The sequence below is a fragment of the Dama dama genome, chromosome 11 (genome assembly GCF_033118175.1).
Source record: "Dama dama isolate Ldn47 chromosome 11, ASM3311817v1, whole genome shotgun sequence".
Lineage (NCBI taxonomy): Eukaryota > Metazoa > Chordata > Mammalia > Artiodactyla > Cervidae > Dama > Dama dama.
The window spans coordinates 85,182,172-85,201,037 of NC_083691.1; positions in this window are offsets into that span (position 1 = coordinate 85,182,172).

The following is an 18,866-nucleotide window of genomic DNA, read 5'->3' on the forward strand; positions in this document are numbered from 1 at the left end:
CCACAATTCAAAAGCATTAATTCTTTGGCACTCAGCCTTCTTTATGGTCCAACTCTCATATCCATACATGACTACTAGAAAGACCATGACTTTGACTATATGGACCTTTGTTGGCAAAGTGATGTCTCTGCTTAATTTTAATATGTTGTTTAGGTTTGTCATAGCTTTCCTCCCAAGGAGCAAGTATATTTTAATTTCATGGCTACAGTCATTGTCAGCAATGATTTTGGAGTCCAAGAAAATAAAATCTGTCACTGCTTCCACTTTTTTCCCTTCTATTTGCCATGAAGTGATGGGACCAGATACCATGATCTTAGTTTTTTGAATGTTGAGTTTTAAGCCAGCCTTTTCACTCTCCTCTTTCACTCTCTTCAAGGGGCTCTTAATAGTGCTTTCAATAGTATTCATTGAACTATTGTGTTGGCAAACTATGTATGATTAGTGTGCAATAATATATGTGGTGTTGTTCTTTAGTTTTTCAGTTGTGTCCAACTCTTTGCGACACCATGGATTGTAGCCCACAAGGCTCCTCTGTCCATGGGATTCTCCAGGCAGTGGACTGGAGTGGGTTGCCATTTCCTTTTCCAATATGTAGTCTTAACACAAGAATTAATAGTATGATGGAAAGAATGGAACATTCTTTTAAGTGTTATTTTAATAACACTTTTTGTTGAAATAGTCATGGTGTGTCCTAAACAACATTAACTGAGACTTTGACAAGGGTCAGTCCACTTTGACAAAGGCCAGTCCCTTGGTAGTTAACCTTCTATTGGCAGATTTTCAGACTTTATCTTCAAGCGTCCACTAGATTTCTCTTCACATGTGCTCCCTGTCTGTTTCATTTGTTTGTTTATTTGTTAGGAATCACATTGTTTATTTTGTAAATGGCAACACTTAACATATACAATGGTGAAGTAATAAAAGAATTTACATGGTTTTAGATGAATTTCACAAGACTTATGTCTAGAAATTCTCATGTCTTTCTAGTACCATATCTTAAACAGTTTAAAAGTTTAACACTTATCCTTTGTAGGAAGATATAAATATCTTAAAGATGAGCCTTTTCAAAGGTGTATAAGCTAAGCTCAATAATATCATGAGTTGACATTCACACAATTAAACAGGAACTCACCTGCCTGATGCAAATATGAAAGGAAAAAATTTTAGGGGACAATATCTGTAATAGTAAATGATTTGTACTATTTAACTCAACAGTTAAATTTATAGATATTCATCCTATAGATGCACTTGTACAAATATTCATTTATAGTCATGTAGATTAGATATAGACATGAATGCTCATTGTTGCCTCATTGTAGCAGAAAAGCTAGAAATGATTGGACTGTATAATATTAAAGCCCATATTCTTAAAAATGGACAGATATAGATTTATGGACATTGGTATATTCACTGACATATTTTCCTAGATTGCATTTGTATCACTACCCTATTGATGATGTCTTATGACAGATGGACACCAGGTAGCAGTTGTGACGTAATGTCTCTACCTGAACTCATACAAGCATCAAAAGTACTGCATCAAAATTTGCAGAATAGGTATCAGTGACCTGGAAGAATTCAGAACTTGCTGTTTGAAAAGCAAAATGATTATGGAGAGTGTTTGGAAGGGGTAAAAAAATCAAAGATTTTCAGCTATATTCTACAGACAAAAGTTTTTAAAAGGTACTATATACATATAATTGCAAGGCCAGTTTAAGAGCCCAGAACTAATGATTTTTAGTTCTTTGGGGGTTTCTCTAAGAAATACTTCATCACCAATGTTCTTGATGGCACAGAGCATAGATAATATTATGTGGAAAAATCTGCATAGGGCATATTTTACTGAGGCAAATTTTGTTAATCAGAGCATTCCTGCAATGAACAGAAGAGATGTCATTTCTTGTCATTTTCTGGTTGCAAATATTGATGGGCTTAATTTAGTATAGCAAAATCAATTTACTGTTTAGGAATTTATCTTGCAGTTGTCAACTTCCAGGTAATTTTCTCTGACCTCTCACAGGAGGATGATCTTTTTTCTTGTGTAAGTGGATAATTAAACTTCTTTGTTCTATTGTTTAATTGTGAACTAATCATTCAATACATATAGATTTCTTACAGCAACACTTTAGAGAATGAGGCCTTTTTCATTAGCCCTATTTGTGTGAGTATTATTATCCAGGGTCAAGGTTGTGCACTGATGCACTGTTACCCACTGCAGCCCTGATAACCTGCTGATGAGCTGTTCTTTGAAGTGAATCAGTGTTTTTCACTATTAGCTATTCAACCTTGTAGAGGTTTCAGTTACATTTTCCTGTGGGTGAATAGGGCCACCTGTCTGAATTAAATCTGATTTACCTTACTGCACTGATTGAAGGCACTCATTTTTATTTTCTCACTTTAATATTTGAAATTGAGATATTCCTTACAGTTGATGACATTTATAATTGTTGTCAAGTGGGAAGAAGCTGTGGTCAAGTATGTGAAAATCTTCTGGTGAGACAAGCTCAAGGAAGCACCAAACCATTTTAAATTGTATGAAATCTGAAATCTAAGTTTAAGAACTCTCCCTTAATTCTTCTTAAATTCTCATCAAATGAATACATACACATGAGTTAAAAATCAAATTGGATAACAGATATATTCTGAAAAAACATTGTTTTTGGAGTTCTATCTATATTGCCAGAAAACACTTACCTTGCTGTTTGTTGATTTATGAACTGATTAAATTTTCTACATACTCCCTGCTATAAATGAAAGTTGTTTAGACTCTCAGCCTCTTTTCAATTTAGTTCCCCAGCTTTCCTCCCACTTCAGCTTCTAGTTGCTGTCATTTGTACTTTAAGCTTTTACATTGTCAAGGTTGGCTGCATATACATTCTATTCCATAATTGTAATTAAGTCATCGAATCTTGAACTTTAGATTAATTCTCTCCCTACCTCCCCCAAACTCCAGCTAGGTGTGGTTACATGATGATGACAGTGTACATATTATTCACTGAAAATTATTACTAGAATAATATTATTTGTTTATTTTGCTTTCCCTCAAATAAGGTTTTTGTGCCATTCCAAGAATATTAATAATTATTTTTCCTGTACTTCACTAATGTTCCTCCAAACCATGCCAAATAAAACGTCTTTCATGCACAGTGCTAGTTTTCTTTTAACAGTTTGTTCAAGTTTCTGAATGCCATCTTTGTCAACACTCATACCACTCTGAACACACCCGATCTTATCTGAATGCCATTCTTTATTTCTTAGGAGAAGTATAGCTCCTTCCTCACATCTGCAACGGCTTCTGGCTTCTTACCCAGCCAAACTTTGAGTGACTCCAACCATTCTTTTTTGAAGGTCCCTTTTCCAATTTGGCCCATTTGTTCTATACCATAATTTTCTTGCCCAACACCTGAAAAATTTTCTTTACCTGCAGTCTTTCTTATTCTGTTATCACTTTTTTTTTTTTTTTCTTGCTTGTGTGATGCACCTTTATTTTAACCTCATATTTTGCAAACTATTATTCATTGATTTTTGTCTATAAAATCTTTTCCCATTCTAGCTATCCTCCTCTCATTTTTTTCTAGAGATTTTCCTTGAAATTCTGTCCATTCTCCTCTCTAAATTACATGTTTACTAAGTCTTTTGCAAAGCTGTAACTTCTCTTCACGTATTTTCTTGACTAAATGTCTTTATTTGTCATCTTTCTTTTATCACAGTGTATCTACAAGTCATTTCATAAGAAATGATATGTTGGCAGTTAAACTTTCTGTTTCCTTCATGTTTGGAAAAAACTGCATTCATCTTTAATTGATGGCAAGGGTGAGCATAAAACTCAAACTGTCGAAAATGTTTCCTCATTGCCTTCTAGCAAACACTATTGCTTTTGAGAACTGTGCTGCCAATTTGATCCCCCCTGCCACCGCCTTTTTTCTTTTTTTGTAGGTGATCCTGTTTCTTCTTTTCTCTTAAGTTTTAGTACCTCATATTTATTCTTTGGGTTTAGAAATTTTACAAGAAGATTTTTAAGTGTTTTTGGTTTTATGTACTGTACTAGTTACTATGGGTAATTAGAAAATTTCTCTTTTTTAATCCTCCTTGGGTTTAGAAATTTTACAAAAAGATTTTTAAGTGTGTCAGTTTTTATTTCCTGTACTAGTTACTAAGTTACTGTAGGTAATTAGAAGATTCCTCTTTTCCTTTAACTCTGGGTCATATCCCTTATTATTGTGACTGTTTTAAAAAGTGTAATTTTTTATCTGCATTCTCTCTTTTTAGAATTCCTATTACCAATGACTGAACCCACAGGATTACATTTCCTTTAATATTTTATGTATCTTTTTGTTCTGCATCCTGCAACATTTGACTTGATCATTGAAGAATTCCCATGAACATTATTTTTTTAATTATAACTTGAGTTACTAAGAGCTCTTTCTTATTTTCTCTTTATTTTTTTTCCTGTAAGTTTATGGGCTTCCCTTGTGGGTCAGCTGGTAAAGAATCTGCCTGCAATGCGGGATACCTGGGTTCAATCCCTGGGTTGGGAAGATCCCTTGGAGAAGAGAAAGGCTACTCACTCCAGTATTCTGGCCTGGAGAATTCCATGGAGAGTCAGACACAACTAACTTTTTTTCCTGTAAGTTTATGGCTGCATTAACTGCAATCTTTAAAAAAAAACAACACTAATATTCTAAAATCATTTTCACAAAAGTTATTTTTCACATATTTTTCTCCTTTACCATTATCTTCACTCTTTTTTTTTTTTTTCCAGTGGGTTTTGTCATACATTGACATGAATCAGCATATTATCTTCACTCTTAAACTTTGAACATGCTCTGCCATGCCCAGGATTTAAACAAATGCAATTCATTTTTTTTCTACTCATACTTAGTGATGAATTAATAACCCAAGATTTATAAATGTGAATCCTCATTGACCGGCAAGTTTGTTTCAGGTATAGGTACTTGGAGGGCTTCCCTGGTGGCTCAGGGTAAAGAATCTGCCTGCAATGCAAGAGACCTGGGTTTGATCCCTGGGGCGGGAAGATTCCCCTGGAGAAGGGCATGGCAACCGACTCCAGTGTTCTTGCCTGGAGAATACCATGAAAGAGGAACCTGGTGGGCTATAGTCCGTGAGGTCGCAGAGTCAGATACAACTGAGCGACTAACGTACTTAGGTACTTGGATGCCCCACCAAATGTCCTGGATGCCGAATCTACTACCTGCCCTAATTCTCCCCCAGATAGTCTCTTCAATTTGATTGGACAATTTTTTTTTTTTACTTTTTAACCTGCAGTGTAAATAGCAATCTGTAAGTTGGTTTTCCCTGGTGGCAGAGCATAGCACAGACAGAGAATAAACGATGGTCATTTAATCATCCTGTCTTTCACACCACCTTTCCCTCGCATTTTCCAAATACATGGATTTCTAAATTTCAAATCTTCCCAAGGTGTGACTTGCCCTGGGTGCTGACTCTTGATGGCTGTTCTGGGAAGTTGCTTTTCTATTCTGCTTCTTTATCAAAATTTACTTCCTTTTCTAAATTGCAGGAAACAAAAATTGGAAATCTCTTGTCTCAGCTAACTCTTCCATTTTACTCATTATTCTGAGCTTATACCTCTCTATTCTTTTCCTGTGTTCGCAATAAGCCCCAAGAGAGTAGAAAGATAATACCATCTTTATCAGAATACCAATCTTAAAATTTAAAATATCTGAATTGATTAGATAAAACATGTAACATATATTGTTAAGCAGCTTTAGACTGTAAGCTGCCCAGCTCCTCTGTCCATGGAATTCTCCAGCAAGAATACCAGAGTGGGTAGCTATTCCCTTCTCCAGGGGATCTTCCTGACCCAAGGATTGAACCCAGTCTCCTGCATTGCAGGCAAATTCTTTAGCATCTGAGCCACCAGGGAAGCCCTTTGTTTATCTTAATACACATAATACCAATAAGAGGTAAAATAAAACAAAAGGCAGTGAAGAGGGTGGGTAAGGATATGGTCTCTATATAGAAGACCTGGAGATGAATTCAGGCTCCGGCAATTTAGGAATGTAGAAATAAATTTCACCTCTCAAAATTTTGTTTTACCACCTGTCAATGACAGAAATAATGGAATTTACCTCATAGGCTTCTTATAGAGTTCAAATTAAATGATTAATATAGAGAACTCAGCATGGGATTTTGTGCATGGTATGCACACAATAAATGGTAGCTATCAGTCATGCTAATATTGTTAGTGAAGAAGAATATAGAAAAAAAGTCACCTTATCTAGATTATCACTTTTATTTTTGATGTTTGCTTTAAGAGCTTGTCTACATAAAAAATAATTTTTTCAGTGTTTATTCTTTCATCAAACATTTATTGAATGATAGAAAGGGGGGAAAGGGATTAAATGTCTGCCTTTAGAAGCTGGGTACTAGTGGGAGAATAAACCTACAAGCCCATACTTTGGTTTGTGTTAGAGTGCTGTGGCAGGATAGATAAGGAGATAGGTAACTCTCCCTGGAAGAGAGACCAGGTGAAAAGGCTTCAGCTTAGAAATTAGCCAGTTAGTAAACTGGGTAGAGACACTCAAACAGATAAAAAAAAGTATGTGTAAAGGCTTCAAACATTAAAAATTCATTAATAAACTTAGAGCATTTTTATCTGAATTATATTAAATGCACAAGATTAAAATGAGTAGAATAGAGTTAAGGTGTTAAAAATGACCTGTGTAGATTATGATACTTTCAAGGGAAGCTTGAAAGGATTCAAGGGGAACAGTATTCTTCTACGTGAAGAGACCAATTTCCCAAAATTTAAATCTTCCTTTAGTATCTCTTCCTTTCTAATCTTTCTCCTCTACGAGCGCCTTCTCTTTATTTTTCTTGTTATCCCATGTACAATACTGAATATTGCTGCTCAGCCAGACCCTCAGGGAAAGCACGCTGCTGATTCCTCTACTAAACCAGCTGCCTGGGAGTAAAAGCCATCATCTCATTCTGCTCACATTCTGCTCAAATAGAGTCAGCAGTTCTGCAACTTGACAGGCAAATGATCTGGCAAAAATCAGATCCTGACACTAACCTTGTTAAGTGACATGAGTATGCACACACATGTAATATAATTCCATTCCTAACTGGCTTGCGGGCACCCACGTACACAGCAACAAATTGTTGCGTTGGCACTGTTGATATGTCTAAACCTGTCATAGCACTGAAGAACTGGCAGCCCCGATTGTCTTTGAAGTCTTTGCTTCAAACAAACAAACAAATAGGAAAAAAAAATAGAGTTGGTAATCCCTCTCTTAGTCTGGTCCAAAGCAAAAACAAAGTTAAGTGAACTTCAAAGGCAAAAGCCAACTGTCCATCCATTGGAAAAGGAGACAGAAGAAGGCAATCATGTGGCATATATGAGTGAGGATGAGAGTAAAAAATGCTCAAATCAATTCAACTCACTTAATCAGTCATGGATGAAGATAAAAAAGAATCATTAAATTTACTCAACTGTAATAATTTGGATCAAAGACTGAAAATGACTAGATGAATCTTTCAGAATGCTCCCAGAGATAACTGATCACTGATCTGAACAATAGCAGTAAAAGCTATCAGATAGATATTGCCAATATTTAATTATATTAAATATATGACAAAGAAAGAACTTTACCTGTAGAGTTTTCTGTGTCAGGACTGTTGAGGAGGTCAGGCAGTTGGGAGCTAGACAAAGTCTGTTTCTCTACCAGTTTGCAAATGCATGAGAAACAACCATGTTCCCATTCGGCGTGTTCTGCTTTAAGTACCTGCCTGCCTCTGTTCTCCTGGAAAAAGACAGGAAGAGACCCTGATGCTGGGAAAGATCGAAGGCAGGAGAAGGTGATAACAGAGGATAAGGTGGTTGGATGGCATCAATGATTCAATGGACATGAGTTTGAGCAAGCTCCAGGAGATGGTGAAGGACAGGGAAGCGTGGCATGCTGCAGTCCGTGGAGTCTCAGAGTCAGACAAGACTGAGCGACTGAACAATAATAGTTCTCCCGTAAGAAAGCTTTCTGTTTTCTCCTTTTACTCTCAGTTGCTGGAGATATATTTCATTTACATTTACAAGCAAAATGGAAGCTACTTATTAACAGATGCTACTGATCACAGTTCCCCATAACTGAACTGGGGACCAATGAGGTGTTCAGGATGATATCCGAAGAATTCATATCAATCTTAATCTATTGTGTGTGGAAAGGAGCTTCAGTCATGCCTGACTCTTTGCAACCCTTTGGAATGTAGCCCACCTGGCTCCTCTGTCCATTAGACTCTCCAGGCAAGAACACTGGAGTGAGTTGTCAAGCCCTCTTCCAGAGTCCTTCCTGACCCAGAGATCCAGCTGCAGTCCCCTATGTCTCCTGCAGTGGCAGGCAGGTTCTTCACCACTACCGCCACCTGGGAAGCCCTTGAACTATAAAATGTTTTTAATGATCAGGGAGAGAGTAAAAGAGTGTTCTAAATTCCTCAGTGTTACTGAACTGTATGATGTTAAACCACATAAGAAAGCAAGAGTAATAAAAGTTGATGTCGAAAAATGACAAAAAAGAAGTTGAAGACAAACTCACAAATCCTTGCCTAGTTAACATATTGACTGCCAAATACTACAGTAGCCTTTTGTTTTATAAAATGGTGGCATGAGACTAGCAGTCAGTAATTAAGCAAGATTCTAAAAAGAACCTTGAATTTTAAGTCTGTATAAACCAAACTTTGATATTTGAATTCCTGTCCTTCTAAAATATGTTGCTTCACATGACTATTTAAATACCTCTAATATCTTTATGATGAATTAATCCTATTGTTTCAGTGATTTCCTAATACTCTATAATTCTGAAACAGTTCATATAGTATTACAAAATATGCTTTAAGTTCAAATGTGAATCGAGCACACCAGAGTAGATTATTACATATGTTTAAAAGGTAATGTTATTTCGGCTCCAAAAATAATTTGTTTGGAAACTAATTTTATATTTTTATGTAAGGTGACTTGAAAACAAGAAACTACTGGCAAATTAAATATTTCATTACATTGAGCGCTGTCTGGTTGAAGAAGTTGAAAGAGACCTGTGGCCACAATGAGTTCAGATATCAAGGTTGAGGGCTTATGTACTGTGGTTGACAACTTATGTTTAGGAATATTTTGAAGTAGAAGAGTAAAAAAAAAAAAAAACAAAAAAAATCTCTTTTCCCCATCTGTTAATGCAAACTTAGAAATGGAAAAGGTCAGTTGTGTTTGAGAGAAGTTCTGGAGGAGGAGTGAAAGTTCCCTGTGAAACATAATCTGTAAGGGAAAGGAAGACAGTGTGCTCTAACATATGAAATGATGCAAAGGCTTTGGCAAAAAATATAAGAAAAGAAATAGGCAAGAGAGATAGCCAATGTCCAATGTCAAATATAGGTATGCTGGACCATAGATTATTTGTGACAATGCTGACAGAATAAAGAGCATTTAAACAAATGTGAAAAAATGTAAATAATGTATTAAGATATTATGAGGTTGGGGCAATAAAATGACAGGACAGAATAAGAACTGTATGTCTATAAGATATAAATGTAATGAAAAATGAAGCTGATTTGCATATTATCAATCTTAAAAATAAACATTCCTATGCATGTGTGCATGTTAAGTCACTTCAGTTGTGTATGATTCTTTGTGACTCTATGGACTGTAGTCTGCCAGGCTCCTCTGTCCATGGGATTCTTCAGGCAAGAATACTGGGGTGGGCTGCCATACCCTCCTCCAGGGGATCTTCCCAACGCAGGGTCTAACCCCTGCATCTCCTGCAGCTCCTACATTGCAGGTGGATTCTTTACTGCTGAGCCACCGGGGAAGCCCCCAACCATTTTATAATGGTTATACTTGTAAGCAATGCTTTTCTATGCTTGTGGTTAAAAACTCTGGTCTGAGAGCCAGGAGGATCTATGACTGCAACATAGCTGTGATGCTTTGGAATTAAATGCCAGTGATAAATATATATGGATTGATTATGTACACTGAAAGGAGTTTGCAGCATCACAAACACTACACACTTTATGCTTTATGAGTACACACTTCTCTCAATTCCATTTAAAGGTTTTTCACTCAGAGTTCAATAGTTATCACTACTCGGGGACTAATGTGAAACAAACAACTGAGTTTGGGAATAAAAATAGAAAGAAAAGAAAATTTTAAAGTTAATATACTTGAGTTCTTGAAAATCTCGATTTCATTCTTTTAGCAATAATCAGTGTGGAGCCAAATGGGAAATTTCCTGGCAGTCCAGTGGTTAGGGCTCCATGCTTTCACTGGGTTCAATCCCTGGTTCAATCCCTGGTTGGGAACTTAGATCCCACAAGGCACAACCAAAAAAAAGAAAGAATATTTTATTTCTGGTTGCCTCTGCAACTATTGTTGAAGGTGAATGAATAGAAACTGTCAATTAAAAATGTCATTATGTTTATGTTTTTAATATAAGGGATTTATAGATTTAATAGCATGCAATGAAGGTGAAATGGTCACTTTAAAAAATTTATTCAACCAGTCAACACGGTAGTTTTCATAAATGACAATATGGAATCCAGAATGGGGCAAGGATGGCTTGTTTCAGAGCTTTTGGGAGGAAGAAGATATGCCTTTGATTAAAATACACTTAAAAAGTCAGTTTGGTTATTGATTTGATTAGTTTTCTTCCTGTAAATAACCAGGAACTGTATAACTGTCACACATCCTCTCTTCTCAATCCCCTTCAGTCATAATGTACACAGGGAATAATTTTTTATCCAAATCAATTTCCTCAGATGTGCTGGGCATATTGCAATTGAATCTCTTTTTTTTTTTTACTATTAAAAATTGAAGGCATTATTCCCCCTCTATTTATCATCACCCTGAAGCTGTCTTTTAAAAATCTACCTATTTGAATTCAAATATATGCCCTTCATTCATTTAGTAAATATTTAATAAGCAACTACTCTTTGCAAGGCACTCTTTTAAGCAAAATCAAAGAGACAGTGGCAAGTGTGCATGTTCATACATTATTTAGTTCAGATTTATTTACTTAAAACAGTCTGTCACAAGTTATTGCATAGTTTTCCAGTGCATTTTATTCAGAATTTATTCAGCATACTTAGTTTCATGAAGAAGATATCAAAGTATGATTTAATGGATTCATGAATCTCTAAATATAGTTTTATGTTGTATTGTTTGTTTCACATTGCTGATTTTCTATGTGGATTCTGACTACAAAGACTTAAAAATTATCCATATAAGGAAACATCTCTCCCTCATAAACCATCACTGTTTTTTCAGGGAATGCTTTCTTATGACCATTGCCTTCCCTGAGAATCTCATGACCATTTGCTGTGACAGCATTTTTTTCTAGTTTTTAAATATGTGAAATCTGGGGACACTCTTTATGGATAGGGCATCTATTCACTTGTTTAAGAAGACTAAACAAAGAACATCCAAGACAGTTAATAGAGGGAAAATGTCCATGTGGGAAAAGTGGTTGGATCGCATAAGCTTGCTACCCAAAGAATTCCTTCTTTTCGGAAAACTCTCACTCATCTCACTGTTACCACTAGTTCTGAGAATATCCACTAGTTCTCTTACCACATGAAACATTCCAGATCATCCAAAGTTATCAATGAGAGATAGGAACCTAAGACTGAAGTTTTCCCTGTACTACCAATGCTTGAAAATCAGTGCTCAGTTTTATTAATGAGCCAGGGAATTTACTCACATGACTCCTCTTTAATTGGAAGCCAAATACCAAGATTCAGGCAGCAGTAGAATGATCCAAATTGAGAGGGTAGAATAAGAAATCATTGAAAGGAGCCTCTGTCCTTTGGATTGACAGGCTTCATAATTTTAGCCCTTCTAGTGGGTATGTTGTGGTATCTTTGTGGTTTTAATTTACAATTCCCTGCTCTGATGACTAACGATGTTGAATATCTCTACACACGGTTATGGGCTGTTTGCATGTCTTCTTTTGTGAAGTATCTCTTCAAGTCTTCTGCCAATTTTAATTGGGTCATTTATCTTTTATTTTGGATTGTAAAATATTTATATATTTTGGATAAAGTTCTTTGGTCTGATGTATGCATTGGGAGTATATTCTTCAAATATATTGTTTATCTCTTCATTTTTCTAACTGTCTTGCAAAAAGCAGAGATTTTAATTTTAGTGAAGACCAATTTGTGAGTCATAAGACCATACTGATTTTTTTGCTACATTTTCTTCTGAAATTTTTACACTTATGATCCCACTTCAAAAGCTTTGAAGGTGGAAAAAATATTCCTATCAACAGCTTGTCTCTTAGACTTACTTTTCAATTATGCAGCATGTTAATTTTTTCTTTTTTAAATTTTTATAGTCACTTGTAAGACAATTAGAAGTCCTTTTATGACATGTTAGCTAGTTGCCACTCTAAATGAAATATCTGGTGCCTTTTAAGGAAGTTTTATTTATTTTTAGAATTATCCTGGCTTTGATTAAGTTTTGGTAATTTTTGATTATAGAAATAATCCATTTCATCACTGTCAGATTTATTAATATAATTTTGCATTAAATATGTTTTATCTTACTCTATTAGGTATATATTATTATATCACCTTCCTCTACTCCAGATTTTTGTTTTTATGTATTAGTTGGATTTGAGTACTATTTCTCATATATATGTGAGGAGTAGTATATATATATTTTTATATACTATATATATATTTAAATTTATATTTAATATATAACTATATAATATATATAATTATATATATATATGAGAACATATATATATATATTTTTGGATTGACAGGCTTCTTAATTTTAGCTATTCTAGTGGGTATGTTGTGGTCTCTGTTTGGGGTTTTAATTTGCAATTCCCTGAGCCTATGACTAATGAAGTTGAGCATATCTGCACATAGTTATGGGCTGTGCAGATATATATATCTGCAGCAAAGGAGACACAGACAAAAAGAACAAACTTTTGGACTCAGTGGGAGAAGGCAAGGGTGGGATGATTTGACAGAATAGCATTGAACCATGTATATTATCATATGTAAAATAGATAACCAGTGCAAGTTTGATGCATGAAGCAGGGCACCCAAAGCTGGTGCCCTGGTACAACCCAGAGGGGTAGGATAGGGAGGGAGGTGGGAAGGCAGTTCAGGATGGGGGAACACATGTATACCTGTGGCTCATTCATGTTGATGTATGATAAAAACCATCACAATATTATAAAGTAATTATCCTCCATTTAAATAATTAAAAAGAGAAAAAATATCAGGCAACTAAATAGTTTACTTTTAATCCATAATTTTGTGTACAGCTTAATTTAAAGTTCCTGAGAAGTGCTTTGAATATCTTTCCAGATCAATTGTTTTTAACATATATTTTCCAGTTCTGTATGATTGTCATTTCTCAGTAATCTAAGAATCCCTTAGAGATATGAAATGCAGTAAAATTGTTTCATATTGTGGTACAAAGAAGATATTTAATTTTCTGAGTTTTCATAGTCAGGTATGTTTAATCAAAGTTTAAGTAGAAGAGTGTCATAGTAATAAAGTGGCAGAAGTAGTCAAGTTTTGAACCTTCCTGTTTTTTATAATCACCCTCAAAAACATAGTATTTCAGTTCATAAAATGGCAAAAACAAGCCAACAATAGTCAAAACCCTAAACTGCATGGATGTTATTAAAACTAAGTGACAAAAGAAACTCCCAAATAATAGTGCTTAGGGCCAAACTACTAATATATTTAAGATTCAATTATATGAAAAATTGTGCAGGAGAAAGTGTGAAAAGCAAAGAAAACTATGGTGACCTTGAGAAACAATCTAACAACTAAGTCACAACAAAGTGTCTTCCCCAAACTAAGGGGTTCCCTGCCAGGGTGGAAATCATGGGTGAATCAACAGAAGAGCAAACTCTGTGGCCGTGCAGGCTCTAGGTAACTGTGGATAGACTAGGAAAAGTTTGACCAATGCCAGGTGGTTCCAACTGATGTTTTGAAAGTGCTAGTGTAAGCTTACACTATTACAATAAGCTTACACATTGAAAAGAAATTGCTAAGAGTAGAATCTGGATTGAATTACAGAGATATTCTGGGCAGAAGGAAAAGAAGAGCTGCATAAAAGAGGGTACGTGAGACAAAGATAAGAAACTCTCAGACAGTAAAAGACCCAATTGCTGGGTAGCTCTAAAGGTAGCCCAGCAAATGTTGACAGCTTCTATTATTCAGAAAAATAATCAAAAGAGTAATCTTAAATCTCCCTATCCTATAGCAGTCAAAAAAAATTAATCTCATATGAAACAACCTAAAAGGATTATGTTTGAATCCTACAGAAATTAATTAATGAAAACAGTAATAATAATGATAAAAAGACTGGTTTATAGACCATGAGAGTATGAAAGAACAACATGCACACAAAAAATGAAAATTTTATCACAGTACTTTGAAAAAGATATAAAAGTCGTTAATGATAGAGATAATGAAAAAAGCTTAATTCATAATTAGGCAAATTCTGAAATGATATGATATAATATAAAAAGACATCTAGAGAGAATTGATAATTGGGTTGTTTGTTTTTGTGATATTGAGCTGTATGAGATGTTTATATATTTTAAATGTATTTTGTGTATCTGTTAATTCCTTGTCAGTCATATCATTTGCAAATATTTTCTGCTGTTTTGCATTTTCTCCCATTTAATAGGGTGTCTACTTGTTTTGTGGATGGTTTCCTTTGCTGTGTGAAACCTTTTACATTTAATTAAGTCCCATTTGTTTAATTTTTGCTTTTGTTTCCTCTGCATTAGTATACAGATCCAAAAATATATTGCTGTGATTTATGTCAAAGGGTATTCTGACTATATTTTTCTCTAGGAGTATTTTGGTATCCTGTCTTAAACTTAGACCTTTAATTCATTTGAGTTAATTTCTGTAAAGGTAATGCCAAAGAATGCTCAAACTACAGTATAATTGCACTCATCTCACACACTAGTAGAGTAATGCTCAAAATTCTCCAAGCCAGGCTTCAGCAATACCTGAACCGTGAACTTCCAGATGTTCAAGTTGGTTTTAGAAAAGGCAGAGGAACCAGAGATCAAATTGCCAACATCTGCTGGATCACTGGGAAAGCAAGAGAGTTCCAGAAAAACATCTATTTCTGCTTTATTGACTATGCCAAAGCCTTTGACTGTGTGGATCACAATAAACTGTGGAAAATTCTTAAAGAGATGGGAATACCAGACCACCTCTTGGTAAACCTCTTGAGAAACCTGTATACAGGTCAGGAAGCAACAGTTTGAACTGTACATGGGACAACAGACTGGTTCCAAATAGGAAAAGGAGTATGTCAAGGCTGTATATTGTCACCCTGCTCTTTTAACTTCTATGCAGAGTATATCAGGAGAAATGCTGGGCTGGATGAATAACAAGCTGGAATCAAGATTGCCAGGAGAAATATCAATAACCTCAGATATGCAGATGATACCATTCTCATGGCAGAAAGCAAAGAGAATCTAATGAATCTCTTGATGAAGGTGAAAGGGGAGAGTGAAAAAACTGTCTTGAAACTCAATATTATAAAAACTAAGATCATGACAAACAGAAGGGGAAAAAGTGGAAGCAGTGACAGATTTTATTTTCTTGGGGTCTAAAATCACTGTGGATGGTGACTGCAGTCATGAAATTAAAAGATATTTTCTCATTGGAAGGAAAGTTATGACAGCCTAGACAGTATATTAAAAAACAGAGACATCACTTTGCTACCAAAGGTCTGTATTGTCGAAGCTATGATTTTCCCAGTAGTCAAGTATAGATGTGAGAACCATAAAGAAGGCTGAGCACTGAAGAATTGATGCTTTTAAATTGTGGAGGTGGAGCAGACTCTTGAGAGTCCCTTGGATGACAAGGAGATGAAACCAGTCAATCCTAAAGGAAAATAATCCTGAATATTTATCAGAAGGACTGATGCTGGAGCTGAAGCTCAAATACTTGGCCACCTGACGCAAAGAGCTGATTCATTGGAAAAGAGCCTGGTGCTGGGAAAGATTGAAGGCAAAAGGAGAAAAGGGGTTTCAGAAGATGAGATGCTTAGATAGTATCATTGATTCAATGGACATGAATATGATAAAACTCCAGGAGATAGTGAAGGAAGAGGAGCCTGGTGTGCTGCAGTCCATGGTGTCTCAAAGAATATGAATCAATTATCAGAGAAAATGATAACATTCAAACATATAAATAAAAATTAAATTTAAAATAAATGCCTTGACACTGAATCCAAAAAGAAAAGTAACTCAAGAAAAATGCAATAAATTTAAAAAGAAAGAGGACAGAAAAAAATGAATAGAAAAATATTGTTTATATAAAAAATATTGCACCTAAAAAATCTCCATGGAATGAAGAGTTTGACAGAGTTTTACAGCTTATAAAAAACCTAACCAAAGAAAAGAGAAGACACAAAAATAAGTTATTTCAAAATATAAGGCTACTTTACACAATTCTATGAAGACTCTTTTGAAAATCTACATGATATATATACTTTTCTAGAAAAAATGCTTTTCGAAGTGACTCTGAGATTAAAATTCTAAAGAGAGATTTAGCTTAGAAAATATAAAAATTAGAGTACTTCTCATCAAATTTCTCATTTCCAGGTAATTTCAAAAGCGATTTCTCCCAATAAATAATTCCAATATTGCTTAAAATATTTGCACCAAAAAAGTAGGAAAAACACAAAAAGAAAACTCCAAGTTTTTTCTATAATGTGAATATAAATGTAATTCTAAAGCTTGACAAGACTGGGCTGTAAAGAAAGCTGTAGGCAAATTTTATTGATTATGCATATTGATAAAAATAAAGTATTGGTAAACAATCTACTGACCCATTAAAGATAAAATATCATGAGTTACTGGGGTTACTTCTAGTACTGCAAGAGTAGTTCATTATTTGGAAACTCATTAAGATAATTTGTTATATATAGTATAAGGAGAAAATTTTAGAGTGATTTAATTATATATAATAAATATGACAAATTTAAATACCTATTCATTTTGGAAAATGTAAACTGGTGTATGTTTCAATAACATGATGAAATACATAAACCATGGTCCCTAACATAGTCTTTTCAGTTCATTTCAGCTCAGTTGCTTAGTTGTATCCAACTCTTCGTGGCCCCATGGATTGCAGCATGCCAGGCTTCCCTGTCCATCACCATCTCCCAAAGCTTGCTCAGACTCAAGTCCATCAAGTTGGTGATGCCATCCAAGAAGAGAATCTCTCACTTACTGTGGAAATACCAAAGGCTTTACTTATGAAGTCAAGAATAATATCCCATCTCTCTTTAATACAGTATAGGGAGTATTACTCAATGTTGTTTTGAAAGTATCAGATTAGGAAAAAAATAGAGGTATATATTGGAAAGGAAAAAGTAAAGCCACCTTTATTTGAAACTGATATGATAATTATTCATATGTTACATTCTAATCAATAAGCTCAGCAGAATCAATGAAAAACTGTTCCAAACATGAAGAGAACTAGAAAAATTAGCAAGTTATAGAGTTGAGATAAAAAAATCAGTAACTTTCAAAAGTAAAACAAACGTCAACTAGAAGACATTTAGAAGTAAAAATCTCATGTAAGATAAAACAAATCAACAAATCATTTAACAAAAAACCTAACCTAAATTTAATAAGAGAGGGAGTATTAAAAAAAAAAAAAGTAAAAGACTCTAGAAAGACACAAAGGTAGACTTCTGTGTGTTTACCTTGTTCTTGACATACCATGTTTTTGAAAGAAAAGTTGACCGTATAAAGATAATAATAAGGCTGATTGGCAACTTTGACAAAATCACAACTAAAAAGTCTTTATGACGCTGTTTTTTGTTCTGGAGCCAGACAAACATGTTGAAAGTATATTTATAGTAATAAGCAAATGTGCTTAACCTGGAAACCCATATAAAGATGAGAGATGAAGGGGGGTAGCCTAGCTCTACTATACATTAAAATGTACATAAAAATTCATTTTTAAGAGTGTGTTATGTCACATAGAGACATGCACACACCAAAGAAGTGCAATAAAATTTTTCAGATGTAGGCTCAATTGCAAGGAGATATGTGCTCCTACTTATCATCATATCATCAGGAGAGAGAGGAATTTTTTATTCATGGATGCTGTAATAGATGGATGATACAATGGATCCCAAATTCATATGTTGATATTTTATCCTCAAGATTTTTGTATTAGAAGATGGAGTCTTTGCTAGGTGATTAGGTTCTACAGGTAGAACCCTCATGAATGGGACCAGTGTCTTTATAAAAGAAAACTCAAAGAGATCTCTTACTCTTCCATCATCTGAGATTAAAGTGAGAAGATGCCCATCCATTAGCAGGAAATTAGGCCCTTCGTAGACAAGAAATCCATCAGCACAATGATCTTGGGCTTTCTAGTCTCCAAACTGTGGGAAATAAACATTTGTCGTTCATAAGTCACTTCATGTATAGTATTTTTCAGTAGCAGCCTGAAAGAACTCAGACAGACAGTGAAATATGGCTCATTCTAAACAATAGAGCTGTTTCCATAAGAATCAGACTGTGTAGTGAAGAAGAAAAAAATCTTAGAAGATATTAGTCATACAATTTGTAAGTACATAAACTTTCCTAACTATGATTCTAAATTTAGATTCAATAGAGGAAACTAATATATATTACTACATTTAAACAAACATTCATGGCAATGGTAAAAACCAAAAATCATAACAAACTTTTTAAAAGATAAACAGAAAATTTTGGCCATAGATAATTGACAAAACTCTAATTTAATCCATTAAGTTCAGCCTTGTTGCCTGTTTTTGTGTAGCCCATAAGCTTTGAATGATTTTTGCATTATTAAGTTGTTGA